Genomic DNA, 19,450 nt, shown 5'->3' on the forward strand with positions numbered 1-19,450 from the left:
CACAGTAAGAATGGAAATAATATTTGAAAAAAATATAAAATGATTGCATCATACATTTCTGGAGTGTAAAGAAACCCTGGCAATTAGAATCTGAGGCTTATGAGAATGTTGCAGTTCAGGATTTATTAAACTTGCATATTTTTGTGCAGAAAACATTTTCTGTGCAGGAAGCATGTTCTGGTTTTGAAGAGAAAATATTGTTGCCTTTGCAGGAAAATGATGTCTTTATCACAAGAAACCATATACAAATTTTATGCAAAATAAATCCCAAACTACAAATAGCCTTTGACTGATGTTTGCAGAGACTTTTACACACAGGACATTGCTAAAACGATGCATTGCTTCATTAGGGAAGGACATTAGTGAAAAGTCACATCTTTACCCCACAGGCATCTTCATTCCTGCCAGACACTCTTGACTGGAATATGATGTCTTCAGGAGGTAGAGACCATAGCTAAAGTGGCTTGGTGTAACATGCTCTGTTTGGACATGCATGGGGTCCAGTAGGTTATTTAAAAACAGTCCACCACCCCACAATCTTGCTTGCTTGCTTTAAAACCAACTCACCCTTCTTCTCTCAGTGCAGTGTGAGCTTTGCTGGTCACATCTGATCCAGGTAGGAATTTTCTCCCCTTTACAGGTTTTATTTTACTTTATTTTGCCTACCTCACACTGTATCTAATGAACTTTTACAATTGGTCATATATGATGTCAATTAATATATCTTCACTGAGGTATTTTGGTGAAGAGTGGGGCTCTTGATTGGCTCTATTAGATCTTGGAACTTGGGATAAGGTCATATAGGAGTTTGTTCCTGGGACTAACTTGAGTGTTCCTTGATCTAATAAAGTTTTGGGACTTGAGTGGGAGTGTTCTCTGCTTGCCTTCCGGAAAATAATTAGCCAGGCTAAGGCCCCCATACTATTGGATTTCCCCTCAGGGATCAGGTCCAACGTTTTATCCGAGGTTCAGGAAGTTGTCACATGGTGAAATCTAGACTACCAGTCCAGGGACATAACTCAATTAAATGGGTTCTAGATCAATTAAAGCCATTCTTATTTTAACCCAGTTCCCTGTGTTTGGTTTTGTTATTTTTATGATTGTGCTTGGTCATCAACTACCGCAGAGTCTTGCTTATCCAACATAAACGAGCCAGCAGAATGTTGGATAAGCGAAAATGTTGGATCATAAGGAGGGATTAAGGAAAAGCCTATTAAACATCAAGTTATGTAATGATTTTACAAATTAAGCACCAAAACATCATGTTTCACAACAAATCATCAAAAAAGCAGTTCAATACATGGTAGTGTTATGTAGTAATTACTCTATTTACGAATATAGCACCAAAACATTGCAGTGTATAGAAAACATTAACTACTAAAATATTGACTACTAAAAGCCAGACTGCATTGGATAATACAGAATGTTGGATAAGCGAAAGTTGGATAAGTGAGACTCTACTGTATAAGCAACTGTTCAGTCGAGTTCTAATGTGCCTTTTCACCTCTGTTACCTTTTCTTAACTGATATATTACTGAAATAATAAATTCTTACATTTTGGGAAACCATCTCCAACTTTGCTTTGTATCTCAATCACTGAGATAAAAATAGGATACAAATACCACTACTACTGCTACTGCTGCTGCTACTACTACTATTAATCACTGTTAATCATCAATTGATAATTCTGAACTGTTAACCAGTGATATGTTTGATACAGTAATGACAAACCAGCAGCCTAAACACCATTCTTCAAATAGAATTTCACCACATGTGATCAATGCACATACCCATTTCACTAATACATCTGCTATTCTTCCATTCCTGACTTGTATAAAACCATACTCCAGTCTTATTAAAATCTAGGTTGCTACTTTGATCTTTCTCCTTCTTGACATTTTTTTCATAATTAAATGAACATAATAACAAAAAAATACAACATAATGATCTCCATTAGCTGAAGTGTAATAATTTTGTATAAACTTTAGATCACTCCTTTAACATCTTAAATAAATGTCAGGTTAGGTTCACACCCTTAAAATGCAACTCTGGCTGCCACTAAAATGGGCATTAGTATTTTCTTTAAACATGTGGACTGTTGTAATTTGCAGTACAGAAAAATTCTAGGTGTAAATTGTATCTAACATAATTTTCAAAATCTACAAGCTTTGCTGAGAAGTATATTTTCTTTGAGCTGCAGCTGGTGTATAGATTGACACTGCAAGAGGAAGGCATATTGAAATCTTATCTCTTCTGAATCTACCCTTTTGGACCCCTTTTCTTCTCCAACCCCCCTCTCTTTTCATTCAAAGCACCCATGAATCAGTTGGGAGTCAGCAAAAAGTTAGCATTAATGAGATCATTTCCACGGAAATTGGCTCATTACCATGCTGACTTCCAATGTTTTGTGACAGTCATGAACTCGGTTCTTCTCAAGGCATGTTTGTTTGCTTGCCCATTTGAAAATAATGAGGCTTTTAAAAATAAAACATTTCTTTTTAAAAAAAAAGAAAAGAAAAAAATCAATGACATAGCCTTGTTACTTTCTCAGTTTTCTGAAATAGCAACAGTCATTTGTTTAAAGTATCAACTTCTAACTATGCATTGGTCTTTCTTTGGTATATAGAGGGTGGCGACTGCTATAGGATTTAAGGGCAGTAGGTGCTGCCAGAAAGACAAGGGTCAATCTAGTTAAGTAAGGTCTAGAACAGTGGTTCTCAACCTGGCCTTCAACTCCCAGAAATCCTAACTGGCTGGGATTTCTGGGAGTTGTAGGTCAAAAACATCTGGGGACCCCAGGTTGAGAACCACTGGTCTAGAAGTATGGTATTATGGTAGTGGTGTCCCCCCCATAAAAACTTTCAACCTCTATTACACGTTGGTTGTAATTCCCATGAATGAGTACCATTTTGGAGGCCACAGCCAATAGCTATTAATATATCCAGAATGTAGAACACTACTTTCTCGGATTACAATTTCAAAAATGTCTAATAGTCACTGGTCATTCTGTACATGGATTACACAAATCATAGTTCAAAGTTATTTTTTCCAAGATCTGGATCTATCTCCTTGAATGGATTTGGTTCTTATGACTGTCTTGCTGATACTGGCCATGTTTTGATCATTAACCAACATGAAGAAACAGGGGGTCATGGTGGTTTATTCTAAATGTTTTCTTGTAAATATTGATTTTTGCAATGATTGACTAGATAGGGGTCATTACTATACAATTATAGCATGTCTAATGTCTATATAAGAATAAGAATGTAGATTCTCCCAAGAGAATGTTGTGACAATGAATTTGGTATTGCATAGAAGAGAACAGCAGTACGTGTGAAAAAGATCTTGGAGTCCTCGTGGACAACAAGTTAAAAATGAGCCTACAATGTGAGGCGGAGGCAAAAAAAAGTCAATGGGATTCTGGCCTGCATAAATAGGGGTATAGCGTCTAGATCCAGGGAAGTCATGCTACCCCTCTATTCTGCCTTGGTCAGGCCACACCTGGAATACTGTGTCCAATTCTGGGTACCACAGTTGAAGGGAGATGTTGACAAGCTGGAAAGCATCCAGAGGAGGGCGACTAAAATGATCAAGGGTCTGGAGAACAAACCCTATGAGGAGCAGCTTAAAGAGCTGGGTATGTTTAACCTGCAGAAGAGAAGGCTGAGAGGAGACATGATAGCCATATACAAATATGTGAGGGGAAGTCATAAGGAGGAGGGAGCAAGTTTGTTTGCTGCTGCCCTGCCCTGCTATCCTGGCTTCAAACTACAGGAAAGGAGATTCCACCTGAACATTAAGAAGAACTTCCTGACTGTGAGAGCTGTTTGGCAGTGGAACTCTCTGCCCCGGACTGTGGTGGAGGCTCCTTCTTTGGAGGCTGGATGGCCACCTGTCAGGGGTGCTTTGAATGATATTTTCCTGCTTCTTGCAGGGGGTTGGACTGGATAGCCCGTGAGGTCTCTTCCAACTCTATGATTCTATGATTCTATGATTCTATGAATAGATATCAATATTAAATGATATCACTATTTGGCAGCTGAATATGTCAATTTCCAATTCTATCTTCTTCTTTTTTACTAATTTCAAATGTGCACTACCATTTTTGTGACTAATGGTTCTCAGTAGTTCTCACATCTTTCTGAAGTCATTGTAGGAATTTGAGATCTCTCAATTATACAGCAGGAAACTACACCTGAACTGCTTAGGTACTAACAGAATAAGTGTAATTCATGTAGCAAAATTATGGCTACAAAGAGACATTGCTGAAAGAGTAAGCTAGTGAAGACAAAGCTGTGTGAATTGTACTGGCTTTATGCAAGCTAAGCTGGTGGCTGTCATCCTTATCACATTGATTTCTTGCTCTGCCCTAGGATATCCGGGATGGGCCCAGGAAAGGAGACTGCCAGAGCCCTTCACATGATACAGAGTTACTTCTGACAGGGATCCATCCTGATTCCATCCTGGAAGTATCCTAGAATGGAGCCCAGAAAACAAGGGAGGCTTCCCATGTTCTCATTACGTAGAATGGGGTGAGTATGGGGGGAAGCTGGACAGTGATGCCTTCCCCTGTGTGATAGGAAAAGTAGCAGTGCAGCCAATATGGGGCACGAGGTGAAAGTTTTCCCCATTGCCACACAGATTTCCAACATTGCCTGGCGAATGTCCCCACTGTCGCGCACATTTGGGACCTCAATATGATGAGATCCTGTGGTGCCATTTATGACCCTGTGATCATCATTTGTTCCCAAACTACTACTCTTCCATATGATTGTTGCACCCCCAATCAGTCTCTCCAAACTATGAGTATCCATGTAACCTGCTACAGCTTGGTTGAGAACCACAAACTAGAGTGGTTGGAAACTAGGACACATTGGTTTTTAAAGATTAAGCTCATTTTTCTTGGCATCATTCAGTCTCACCTCCTTCTGATCCAGTTGCAAAAACTGTCCCCTTGTCCAGTCCTTTTAGAGGGGTTGGATGGTATTCTACCTCAAAATTCACAAGAAACATGTCCCAAAAGACCTCTCTAATAATACAAAAGTTCACTTCATTCTAGTAAGTTATTTGCTAAGTAGCAGTCCTGCTGTCCTAATGCCTGATTATTGAATGGAATAAAGGTGGAATGACATACATATGACCCACTTTTAACACACAACCACTCCATCACTGCGCTTTCCATTAGGATCAATATGTCCCTGTGCCCAGGAACTGGTTCCATTATGTCTTGATGCAACTGTCCCATCATTTTGAAAGGTCTCTCTCTCTCTCTCTCTCTCTCTCTCTCTCTCTCTCTATATATATATATATATATATATATATATATATATATATGCAAGTAATGGTTACATTTGTGGGTATTTTGGGTGATTTTTAGTACTATCGCTCTAGGGATAACAGTGGATTTGTTTTCATTTGAATAGGTAATCCAGGTTTTATTTTCCAGACAGTATTGACTAATGTATTAAACAATTAGAGGAACTAGAGATGTGTGGTATTGACAGCTATGTTGCTTCAAGACAATTACTCACAAAATGGAAATAGCACCTCTTTATATTTAAAGATGTGCAATGTAATCCCATGAATTTTTACTAAAAAGTAAATTCAACTGTGCTCAAGGGAGCTTCTTCTCAGATGAGTTTGCATACCTGTGTAAAATTATGCTGGGGATATTGTGTCACAACTTGGTGAATGATAGAAAGAAGCAGCTAAAAATGAAGGGAAATCCATAAGGTAATCATCTCTTACTTTCCTTCTGTACTGTGCTAAATAGGGTTCTAAACCACCACAAAGTGGCCTATTAATTTAGAGACCTTTCACACGTACATATATACCACTATTTTTCATTTAATGGTCACAGCTGCATCTTATGGGATCCTGTGACTTGTAGTTTGGTGAGGCACTCAATCTCTGGCTGAAAATCCCAAATTTTCCTCCTTCAACTACAGATCTCAGGATTCCATAATGTGGGACAAAGATAACTAATGTAGAATGCAGCACTACACTTTGTGGTGTGGAAGAAGGGCTATCCTAAGGTAAGACATATGGTTGTTGCAGAATGGTAGTATCTACTAGTATGTACTACTTAAATCTGTAGGCATCTTGCATTAAAATATCTTTAATAACAAAAATCTATGCTACCACTATATTATTCTAAACATCAGGTTTCATAAAAGCAACCATAAACATATATCAAAGATTTTTTTTTTCAGTTTGCAAAGGAGCTGCTAAAAATACGATCATGTCCTTGTTGAGAATTGTTGAAAAGAATGTAAGCAGCTATTATGTAACTAAATCAAGTGCAACAGAAATAATTTTTCTCCTAAAATGCTGTCTTTCAGATTGTTTAGACTGGAATTTCCATCAGTTCTAGCTGAATTCCAAAACAAGTTGTAGGAGGCCATCTAAATAGCACCAAAAGCAGTTGATGAGAGTATACTGTTCTCCACATGTCTTACTACTCAGCATGTTGAAAACATTTGGTTGGCTACTGTGGGAAAAAAAATCTGCAATATTATGGAATAAATCATTCATTGGTCTGAATCAGCATGGTTCTTCTGATGTTTTCATGTTTTAACTTTGGAAGGTGGCAATAGTATCTCAAGAGCCAGATAAGAATACTGACTTAAGTAAAAAAAAAAATCCCTGAAAATGGAAAACTAACACAATTGGTTGAAAGTTCTATACTATTTTTTTCATGATGTACTAGGTATTCTTCTAACTTTGCAGAAACAGTTTTTTTTCTTAACACGCACATACAACACTCTTCAGAAATCATATCCATTACATTTTCCACCTCATTCTGCTGCATGATGAGAAATGTGTACATAAAAGAAGAAAGCATGTGTGCAGAAAATGGAAGAGTCACACACCATTTTCTAAAAGGCTTTTTGCAAATGATGGTGATTTCTTCAATCTAATTCTTGTTCCTAACCTTGTCTGCAAAGAAAAAATTTGAAGACATAGTTGCTTGAATACATTTGCCCTACTAGCATATATGGTAGGCCCTTATGATGCCTATCTTCGTTTTTGCAAGTACATTATAAATTTGCTTTATGCATACGCATATTGGCAAAATGGAGCAGCTGCAGTAATAAAGGCAAATAACTTCAGATCTAGCATTCTGCCAAATGAATGAAGCAGCAGGAAGGAAACCTATTTTAGTAAAATGGAATGGAGTTGAAGAAGGACACTGCTTTCAATTTTGGAACGAATCATAACATATTTTAAAAAGTTGATACTATTTCCTATTCTTATATTTGTTGATGAGTCATACCCCAGCAGTTCAGAGAATACTCTAAAGTTTCATTTTGAAATAGCTGAGAATATGTTTCACAGACCAGTCCATTTCCTTTCTTTATCAAGTGCTTGGGGAGGAAGCAGCTTGTTGGCACAGAAGCAAAATGTACTGAAGAACGTTATTATTCAGATCTCATTGTAGAGAACTCTGATCCACTTACCAGACTGTCAATGACAATGACAGTATATGATCAAGTGAAAAGAAATATTTGCAAATAGGTGGAATTTGGAAATATTTCAATACAAAATATGAAAAAAGCAGCAATATATATGCACAGAGTCTAAGCAGATGGCAGGGTATTTAGGGAGTTCAGAATTTCCCTAGTACCCACTCATTATTTTCCTTAAGCATTTTGACAAAGATAATGTTGCTATTATACATTCATTATTATCATACATCAGTTCTGCTTTTCCTCACATTTGAATTTTTGATCTTTGCACATTAAGAAATAATAATAATAATAATAATAATAATAATAATAATAATAATAATAATTCATTATCACTAATCCACTTAGACTGGCCATTCAAAAAAGCAGCTTCCTGCTGGAATATATAAGTCCTTCATCTCCTTGAAAGGCTTGGAGATCAGTCCTTTGCATTCTTACTCTGAAATATGCTGTTTTGAGTATCATATGACAGAAAAAATGAATACATTTTAGTACAAATTGCAAGTGCACAAAGGAACAGTTAAATTAGTATGAGTTATAAACTCTAGTTTCTCACATGCAACATCTGCCATATTTATTTTGTATAGTAAACACTTCATCTAGGTCCCACAACTATAAACTGTTTCCTTCACCCTCATAATTTTCTGGAGAGGAAATGATATTAGTGAGTACCATTGAGGGTAAGATTTGTCCACTGGCCTTTTTATCCAATAGCAAAGTCCAGCTTTTCTCCTAATGTTTTGGTGCATAAAATGTTTGAAGGTTAGTGTTAGACCAGTGTAGATTAGTGGAGACCACATAAATTCTAGTCATTCATGTTTATTTGGACTTCAACTCCCAGATGCCTCAGCTACCTTGGCTAATGGTCAGGGATTGTGAGAGTTGACATGAAAATACCTGTAAGACTTGTTTTTGGAAACACTGGTCTAGACAATGCCCAGTGCTAAGAAGAAGGGGCAAGGTGAGGTAAGCAGTTTTGACTCTCTACATCATTTTCTGACTGATCTCTGCCTCTGAATGTTTGCAACTTTTTATTCTACATTCTACAGATAAGTTGAGAAAATTGTTTAATCTCAAGTGCTGCAAGGGAAGGATGTTGTGGATTTATACCCACTGTGATGGGAGAAATCCAATGTTTCTATCTTGAACATAATGTATTCCTCTCTCTGTGTGTGTCTCTCCTTTCTTTCACATGAACATGCACAGTTATAAGAAAGGTCAAATTAAAAGTTATAAGAAACAATGAATGTTTTTTTCCATTCTATAGCTCTTATATCCATGCTTCTTCAAAACACCTTATGAATGGGTAACAAGCGGCTAATTGAACACCAGAAGCTTTTTGTGTCCAAGTATCCTCAGAAACTTGTGCAGTCACCCAAATGCCCACTTCTGAATTCCTCTTCTCCTTTTCATTTCCTCTTTTCTACTTCTTCCATTTTGCAAGGGAGGCGGACTCTAAGGGAAGCATCTGGAGGGTTCTACAGTCCTCCTGCACCATGGACAGTTGCATCTATGGGACCCAGCAGTGACCACCAATTTTCAATATCAGTGACAATCATCAGTTGCGTGGGAAGGTACTCGCATATGCCTTCCTCCCCCCCCCCCCCCAAAAAAAGAGCCAAAATGCAAGCAACCAACATACAAGGTTGTGTCTCTTCTCAAGAAACAGCCAATGGCGTGCAAGAGAAGAAAAAATAAGACTAAATGATACCTTTGTGTTGTGTATTGTGTGCCATGCATTGCTGCAAGAAAGAGAGGTGAAGAAACATGATGTCAGTAGTTCTCTGTCTCTAATAATATCTAATTAGATCCTTAGAGGAGCCCACACAGCCTCTAATACTGGCTATAAAACCAGTCAGCTGGCAAAGTCAATTCTCCCTCTTAGCCATTGAAATTTTATAACCAGCCAGATGACAATTCTGAAGTGTCCTTAAGTCTTGCTGATGTGTCCTTGGTCTCTGCATCTACAAGGCAGTAAGTCAGCTGGTGGCTCCAAAGGGTTACATGGAGATTTGTTTAGTATTTAAAACAACAGCAACATAGCTACAAATTAAAAATCCCAAAATACCCATAGCAGCTTGCAAAACTCATTGGATTCCATCCAAGCAGAAACTTTCAAGTGTTGCATGCTGTGTGAAGCACTTCCCATGTGGGTGGAAAAACTCAAAGTGTTCTGTTGCTTGGAGCCTCCTTCTTCACGCCCATGATCCATAAATGAATGCATTGCATTGCAACACAAACTCAGCTGGAACATAGAAAACGAAACGTGTCAGTCACTCACCTGTTAACAGGCATCTAAATAAAGAATTCAGATTAGAGCTAAATGACTATTTAATGAAGTGAAGAAATAATTAATATTTCATCACTTGTTAAGTTTGAAAGCAGAAAATAAAGCTAGCCCTCCCCCAGTTCGTTGGCCTGTTTCTATGTATTATGCTGTGCGACTGGAGTTGGAGGAATTTTTTAAAGATTTGTTAGTTGCTAATCCAGAGATCAGCCCAGTATATTTGAAATTGCAGACAAAAGTAAAGTCCATTAGCACTGAATGAAAACACACACACACCCTGCCCCGAATTTGTCAGTCTGTTTGCAAGCAGTTATCTGAGGGGCCTTCCAGACAAGGCTAAAGTCTAAAAGAAACTGGGATTTGAAATCCTAGTTTTTCCCAGGATTTAGTCCAAACAGCAGCCACAAACCCTGGAATTCAGGAAGGGTGGTGTTGAGATGCTCACCCATGTGATCTTGGATCAGCAAAGGTGGGCAGGGGCACTGCCAGTCTCTTCCTCCCTGCCCTCCTTTTCCCTCTCTACTTGCAGAGGATGACTCTGATGGAGGCCTGAAGTATTTCTCCTTCCCCCTCCCATGGAAGAGCCAAAACAGGGCTTTGGGGAGAGGAGCGGTTTTTCTCCTCCAAGCTCCTCTGTTGGCTGTTTGAGGGTGGAGGGAGAGAAGAAAAGGCTCTAGGCCTTCATCGGAGCCTCCGGTAAGTTGATGGGGAAATAGAGGGGGGGGGGGACTGGCAGTCAGAGCCGGTCCAACAATGAGGCGAATTAAGCAGTCGCTTCAGGTGCAAAACATACGGGGGCGCAGTTGAGACTGCTTTTCTGTTGATTTCTTGTAAAACATTATGTTTTGGTGCTTAATTTGTAAAATCTTAATGTAATTTGATGTTTAATAGGCTTTTCCTTAATCCTTCTTTATTATCCAACATTTTCACTTACCCAACGCTTTTATTTTTCAGTGATTGGTTTGGGAGGGGGTGCCAAAATTCTGTTCGCCTACACTTGAAAAATACCTAGGGCCGGCTCTGCTGGCAGTGTCATTCCTCTTCTACACGCTGCTGAGGAGGGATTATTGTGGAAACAGACACAGGGAACACAGAAAGTAATCTCAGGAGTCTGTTTCCATAGGCCCCATACCTCCAAAGATCCGGACTTTCAAGCCTGGATTTAATTTAGAAAATCTGGTTTACTCTAGGTTAAAACAATTTAGCCTGAAATATCATATGGATGCTAATGCATTTTCCAATCTGTGTTTTATAGCTATGTAGAAGGGGGCTGGGTCATTTTCATGATACTTTTTTAAATTAGGAAATATGCACAATATAAGGTTAAGTAAGGAAAAAGTCATGGTGAAAACTCTCTGTTTCTTTGAAATCCGTTTATTTTTCCATTCATTGCCTCAAGAAGCTATGTTACTTTTATCATAATTTGCCAATTGTTTGTTACCATATTCTGATCCCAGAATACCACAGATATGAAACATGGGGAAGTTGATATCACCTGTCATAGAAAGGTTATGATTGGGTATCATTAGTAGTTATTTTGGACTCCATCTCTTCATTTCTTGGTACATAGAAAACCTCTCTAGTTGCAATTTAGCAACACTCTGGAGGTACTTTACCCTACATAATCCTGAATTTGTTATTCGGTGAGGTATTTAGAATCATATGCTAGAGAGTTCCACTTCTCTCCCTTGAACTACAGCACCAGAATTTTCTAGGAAAGGAGACAATATTTCTCTCTATACTATATATCTTGAGATACCACTCTTTCTGCCAACCTAGCAGTTCGAAAACATGCCAATGTAGATCAATAGGTACTGCTATGGCGGGAAGGTAACGGTGCTCCATGCAGTCATGCCGGCCACATGACCTTGGAGGTGTCTACGGACAACGCTGGCTCTTTGGCTTAGAAATGGAGATGTGCACCAACCCCCAGAGTCAGAGATGACTGGACTTAACATCAGGGGAAACCTTTACCTTTGCCACTCCTTTGGTAACACTGGTGTGGTATCTAAAATATCATACATGTGTAATGTAGATAACACTTCCAAGACTTTTCCTCCCAACAGCAGGTAAAGGATGGACAATCAATAGTAGAGAAATGTCACAAAATCCCAAGAGTAGAGTTGTGTCAAACAATTTACATAAGGTTTACAATTCTATGCTTTGGCAATGTGCATTCTTCTGCAGGAATGATAATTTGAACACTTCAAATGAAATTGTAATTTTGAATGAAATTCATAATCCTGTTGAAATCATTTTTTATTCTTCAATATAAATGTATTTACTTAGCCTTCAGATAATCACCATAGCTACTATTAGTACTCTCCCCCTCTCTCCCCCACTTCCCCTCCCTCCCTCTTCCTCTCCCCCTTCCTCTCTTTCTGTTTTGATCTGTTTTCCTGCCAGAGTTTTTCAATCTAAAATTACATCAGTGATTGGAAATATGTTCCCCTGTTGCATTTCTTGGGCAGAAATAGAGAGGTAGAAATCTTAAATGCAAAGAGTAACTTAGGAATTCTTGCATGATGTGCCAAAGCAAATTCTAATGTGTCTTGAGAAATAAGGGCTCCTGCAGATTTAAACATCAGCAGAGGTGGATGTGTCTCTGTACAATTCATTGATCTAACTTTGCCTTCTTCATGTCAGCTTCTGCTAAAGATCAGCAATTCTGTTTGTCTCAGCCTCAAGTGTGATCATGTCATTCAGTCACCCATAATGCAGAAACACAGCAGAACTCCCTACTCATTTACTGATGTATATCTGCATTAGTTGTTCTCTATTAGTCTTTTCATTACTCATTTTTGCTACCTGAAGCAGAATTCCCAATGACTTTCCTCTGCACCCTAGGGTGATACACAAGTAAGTCAGTATATTTTGGTTCAATCACACTCCAAAGCCACACCTTTGTTTTTCAGTATCTGAGTGAAATCTCTAATTACACTTCAGAAATAAAATGTGCCTGAGTGGTAAGAAACTTAGGGACAGCTAATGTCACGGTGTCATGGTTCCTTTCATATTGATGTGCTGTTCTTGGGGGACTCAAGATTTGGAGAAAAAGATGATGTATCTATGATATCTCAGAATTAATGCCAATTTACTGCTGGAATCTTCAGCTGTCAGTCCTTAGCGTGCTCCTGGAGTGTAGGGTCCTTTCACTTCAGTGATTCTTATTTCTCTTTTTTTGCATTGGGAAAGTGTCAGGAAAAAGAGAGACATTTCCTTGCTCATCATAGCCATTTCTTGTGATGGACAGTTCTATATCCAGCAGTTAAATAGGTCTCAGGAGCATCCAGTATTTCTGTGAGCCTGGACTGATAAACCATCCAGTTTCTGCTATTATTGTTTTTTTTTCCCCTCCCATCTCTTTCCCTGGTGTTTTGAATCAGGTAATCCTAAAAATGCTAAGGCTTGATGGAGTTGTTGGGTATTTTAAAATGTATTATTTTTAAAAGAAAATCTGACAGCTCTCCCTCTTGAATTCTGTGAGCTGCTGTTGAAATCCTCAGTACTTTTTTTCTCCCGTCTTTTCGATATGACTCATTTCGTGCTGGAGCTAGCAAATCATCTGTTGCGACAGAATCCCATAACCAGATGTGAGTTTGGCCATAGAATTCTCTCAGGGGACCAGCATTTCCCAAAAAGAACCCATTCTTTTACCAGGTCTGTTGGTTTTACTAGGTCTGTTGGTGCCTCTAAGCAAAGCATTTATCTGCTCCCTGTCTGGGAATGACTGCATTGCCTTGACAGCTACATGTTGTTTTCTTCCTACCACAGCAAAAGGTTTGCTAATAAAAGAGAGGATGGGGGAATGCAATTGATAAAAACATCCTAAAAGTACAGCAAAAGGCACTATGTTGCTGAAAGACAGTAATTTTAGTAGTTAAGAAAATGATTTCTGGGTTTGAAAGTTCAGCTGTGTAAATGGTTAGACTGACCTTGTCAAACTGACACAATGCATTGTATGTGTCCAGGGTTCCTTCTTATTAATTTGCAGGATGGGGATAGAAACTTTGACATTTTCATATTCACATACAAAGATGAGCAATTTCCATAGGCTAATTCCTGTTATCCAAAAAAACAAATATTCTGTCTAGTTTTCACTTGCTAAAATGTGTGTGTATATTTCTCTCTCTCTCTCTCTCTCTGTGAACTTATTTTTATACAATAATTTTTTGCCACCAAATCTCACATTTTCATAAAAACATACATTTTCCAGAAGCATATGCATTTTTTCTGTTGATTTGTGTGTGCGCGTTCTCTTGAGCTCTATCCATCCTTATCAATCACTTGATTTTTTTTTCATGTCAGGAGCAACCTGAGTTGCTTCTGGAGTGAGAGAATTGGCCGTCTGCAAGGACGTTGTCCAGGGGATGCTTGGATGTTTTGATGTTTTACCATCCTTGTGGGAGGCTTCTCTCATGTCCTCGCATGGAGCTGGAGCTGATAGAGGGAGCTCATCCGCACTCTCCCCGGTGGAATTCGAACCTGGCAGCTTTCAGGTCAGCAACCCAACCTTCAAGTCACTAGGCCACTGGAGGCTCTATAGGTAAAGGTAAAGGTAAAGGTAAAGGTTTCCCTAACAATAAGTCTAGTTATGTCCAACTCTGGGGCTTGGTGCTCATCTTCATTTCTAAGCCGAAGAGCCAGTGTTGTCCCAGGTCATGTGGCTGGCATGACTACATGGAGTATGGTTACCTTCCCACAGAAGCAGTACCTATTGATCTCGCATTTGAATGTTTTTGAACTGCTAGGTTGGCAGAAGCTGGGGCTAATAACGGGAGCTTACTCCACTCCCTGGATTTGAAATGCCGTCTTTTCTGTCAGCAAGTTCAGTAGCTCAGAGGTTTAACCCACTACATCACCTGGGTCTCCCACCGTCCCCTTCAACTCCTGGAGCCCAGGTTGGGGGGGCAGGGAGACCCCCAAAAAGGGCAGAGATGGCTTCACCAGGTCTAGCTGCATCCCATTTCCCAACCTTCCTCCTTCTCCTTCTCCTTCTCCTTGAGCTCTATACATATTCTTAAAAAAGGGAGATTTTTGATGAAAATTGTGGGGATTTATGTAGAAAACATGTTTTCTCACAAATTATCTTTCCAGAAATATATGCAGGACCTTCTTTGTCATACAGGTGCCTGTGTTGATGTACGTAGGATGTGCCCATGACAACTAGGAGTACTCATAGAGCTATATGGCAATAGGGACAGTGCCATGGACACAATTCATCTCCTTTACCCTGTGCTGATAAGTTCAGGAAAAAGGGGATGATAATGGTAGCCTGGGTGGACAGTAGACTTGCCCACATTATACTTGATGCTCACATTGTGCCCAAATTCTGGAGTTCCAGTCAAACCCTGGAGTATCCCCTGACCTTCTTTAAGGTGAGGCTACATTGAATTATTCCAATTTACCCCCACGATAATGACCAATGGTCCCTGAACATCATGAAAAGAGCCAGGAGTGACTTCATTATAAGTGTGGGCTATTAAGATTGTGTAGATAGTTATACATTTACATTAGGGTTTGATACATTTCATTCTACAGGAAGGCCTCCTTTGCCCAGGCTTGATTTGTCAGGGGAGATAAAATAATAGTGTTTGCATTGCTTTTCCTCCTGCATGGCTGTTCCTCCCATCTAGGCTGAGTGGAATCTTAATACAGTGGCACTCTTGCTGGTTTTATTGGAGTGGAGCTTTACAATAAATGACCCATTTATACTAGATGACCCTGCTTCTCATGTTTAGAATGGAACATTCAGAATCAATGGGACTAAGATTGGCATTGATTACCTGTTACCACTGATTTCAGTGGGTCTGCTGTAAGTACAGGTTGAGCATCCCTTGTGCAAAATACTCAGAAATCTAAACATTGTCCACATGGATAGTTGAAACAGCCACCTTGAGTCCCCTTCGGGGTGAGAAAGGCGGGGTAGAAATGGGGCAAATAAATAAATAAAATAAAATAAACAGTGACACACTTGTTTTCTGATGTTTCAAAATGTACACACCTTGTTTTGTGCACAAAATTAGTAAAAAATATTGTTTAAAATTACCTTCAAGCCATGTGTATGAAGTGCATTTGAAGGTCACGTTTAGATTTGGGTCCCATCTCTAAAAAGTATAATTATCTTCAAATACGAGTATTCTCACCTCCGAAAAATCTGAAATCCTAAACTTGTCTGTCCCAAGTATTGTAAATAAGGGATATTCAACCTGTATGATCAGGCCTGGGCATAAGATGTTAAATTACCCCCTGTTAGAGGTTACAGATAATTAACTAATTGGTTTGTTGGAAAATAATGAATAGGCTGAGATCAAGGTACTTAAAGGAATTCCTTTGATCCTATAAATCCAAGCATCTGCTTAGATCATCATCTGAGTTTAAAGTAGGTAGTGGATTAGATGTGTGCACCCATCTGTCTAATTTTCTTAAATAGCACCTGTGAGGAGAGGAGCATCAATCAAATTCAAAAATGCATAACATATGAAAGAGGTTAAATGTCACTTTATCTCTAATCCCAGTGAGTTTTTCAAGAAAAAAAATAGGGAGGCTTGCTGCTACCATTGATTCTTTCATGTTAATGATCCACATTGTCCCTTGGATGACAAATAGCTTCAAGGGTTGTAGAATGAAGAGAATGTTTAAATCCCTTCCTTCTGGGTTATGAACTCTCTTTACAGATACTAATTAAAGGTTTGTTTATGAAACATTTGATATAAGATTTAGTTTGGCTATTTACCTCAGAGATTAATGACTTCACCCCATGCAGTAAAATCAGTGTTTCTATACATTTTAGAAACATGGTGCTCTTCAAATGTAAGCTTCAACCGTGGGATTGAGGTATTTTGCCATTTCTAAAGTTTTGATTTCCCCAGCGATTCCTAAGCTGGTTGGCAACTGAATATTTTTAAATTCCCCATGTAGAGACAAGAAAAATGGCCAGTTTCCCTGTGTGATGTTAATCCCTGTTGCCTGCTTGTAAATAAATCAATAACTCCGTTTGTGGGAGGAGCAAAATGCCATTTTCCCCAGTTGTAAACCACTTCCTACAACCGCCAATGTAGAGGCTTGGTGAAAGATTAGGGTTAATTTTAAACCACTTCCTATGGTCTGGGGTGATTTTTTTAAAAAAAGAAAATAATCAAAGTCCTGGAGGGACAATGGGAGGAAGCCAATCTCTACAGTGTGATGGCAAATCAATCAAATAAATCCTAAAGAAAGTGGAGAAAGGGAGAAAGTATGGTGGGGGGGGGGGGGGATAAGAAAATCAGGATGAGGTTTAGCAAACAATAATAATAACTAGGCATGTGCGATCCATGAAAAAAATGGTTCAATACTCTCTTTGCAAGTAGGGGGCGCTGGCAATCCGGTTTAAGATCCCCATAGCAACCAACCACTCCAGGACGGGAAGGGAATTTCTCTCCCTAATAGCAAAAATCTGAGGATAAGTCAAACGTTCTTAGATCTGGTGAGCTAACAGTGGTTTTTGTGTTCTACCACTTTAGTGGTAGAACACAAAATTTAGTTAGGATAGCTCAAAAAATGAGGGAGAGAGAGGCCCCTCAATTTTCCCTATTGACGATAATGTTTTCCTACATACGCATGCACATCCGCCATTAATGAGGTACATACGAAGATTCGGAAGTTTCGGAAAGTTTTGAATTTTTTGCTTCAAAATTCAGAAATTACACAGATTTATTACAATTAATGACTTTTCCGATTTATTTGCTCAAGCCTAATAATAACCATTAAAACATGTGAAACAGCACTATTTCTGCAGCTTCTGTATGTTTGTGAGGATGTACCCTGAATAATATCATCATCATCATCATCATCATCATCATCATCATCATCATCTTTATTTAATAAAGATAATAATCTTTATTTCACCCTGTGCGGACTAAAGGCGGCTAATAATCCCACACTTAGATAAGTTTTAAAAGCTCAATTTAAACATTAAAAAACAGTTAAATAATAGTGTGGTAAAAAAATTAAAGTACAACAAATACAATTAAAATAGCCTTTAAAACTCACACACCCCAATCCTACCCACACCTCCCCAAAGCCTGCCCCTTAACTTTTCCCAAATGCCTGCTGGCAGAAGAAGGTCTTGACCTGCCTACAGAAGGCCAGCAGGGATGGGGCCATCCTGGTCTCTTTAGGGAGGGAGTTTCATAGACTGGGAGCAGCCACTGAAAAGTCAGCCACCGAAAATGTAGATGTGAAGAACTGTGGCCTTCCAGACGTTGAACTGCAATTCCCATTGGCTACATTGGCTAGGGCTGAAGTGCATTTCAGGCCATCTGGAAAACCATGATTGTAGCTGGAAATCATTTATATGAATGACAGAGACATAAAATAAACACTCCATGATGATTTCACTTTTATAGCATTTTCACTGTCCTGACTTTGTCCTATGGAAATGTGGGGGTTGTCATTTTGTGAGGGATTTAGAATTATCTAGTAAACTTCACTGTATGTTCTCTCTTTGTTGCTATCTAACTCCAGGATTTCATAGGATATCATTATTTCAGCTAAGGTGGCATCAAAGCCTTGTAATGGTAAAGTAATAATTCATCCAGTATGGAATATGAAGTATGCCCAATGTGCACATACATGCTACATGATTGTAACACTATATTCCACTTTAACTGCTATGGCAATGTTCTATTGAATCTTGGAAATTGTAATTTGGTGAATGTGTGTGTGTGTATTTTCATACCTGGAGTGAATACAGAGGCAGAAATTTCAAAACTAATTTGCAATGCTATAATGTTAAATTCTTACCGGGTTCTCACAAGCAAAGGCATGAAAATTAAGCTTTCAGATTCTTGTCTGTCACAGAAGGAATACTAATGATTGCAGTGCTAAGTACTGCCAGAAACAGACAGGTGTGTAAAGTATGCATTTAAGTATGAGATGAGTATTTTTTAAAAAAATCTTTCTCTCTCTCTCCCCCCCCCCCCCCCCAGGCAAGTGTTGTCTTTGAAGTTGTGATGAATATTTCATTATCCCACTGGAGCAACTCTCAAAATTATGTACCTTAGCCACACAGTGATACTTAAATCACTCCATTTCCATTCGAACAAAATAAGTTCTTTCTGTCATTTTACTTCAGTTTCCCTTGAATGGGATACTGAACAGTATCACTGGCAGATGGATTTTCTTTTCGAAAAAATCATTTGTGTTCTTCTTCACCAATGAAGGCAATACACCTATAATCTTAGAGCTCTTTCGTTTTCTTTTATTTTATGCATTGATATCTCCAACTGTGAAGAATTTCAACAGCATAGCTAGTTTAAAAATAAAAAAGGCTTTATGAGAAAATATCACTATGCAAGTACATTAAGCCTAACCAACATCAAAAAGCTCAGAGATTGGTTTGAAAATGCATCCACAGCTGGATGTGTATTGTCGGTTTGTAAGAAAATATCTAGCCCAAGACATTTTGTTGCCTGAGTGGAAAGGGAAGATGACTTTGCTCACTTCACATATACAAACAGACTGAGCTAGTTAGTAAATTCTATTTTAACAATGATAGTAGATTAAAAACATCACTTCAGACAGAGGTAAGAAGATTAGGGCCATGCCTAAATGTTGAACAAACATTTCTCCTGGACATCCAGATTATGTCCAGGGATTTCTAGTCAGTAATATGGGGAGAAGTTGGGGATTTTGGGGGGATTTCTGTGAAACT

Source organism: Anolis carolinensis, chromosome 4, assembly GCF_035594765.1.
Source record: "Anolis carolinensis isolate JA03-04 chromosome 4, rAnoCar3.1.pri, whole genome shotgun sequence".
Lineage (NCBI taxonomy): Eukaryota > Metazoa > Chordata > Lepidosauria > Squamata > Dactyloidae > Anolis > Anolis carolinensis.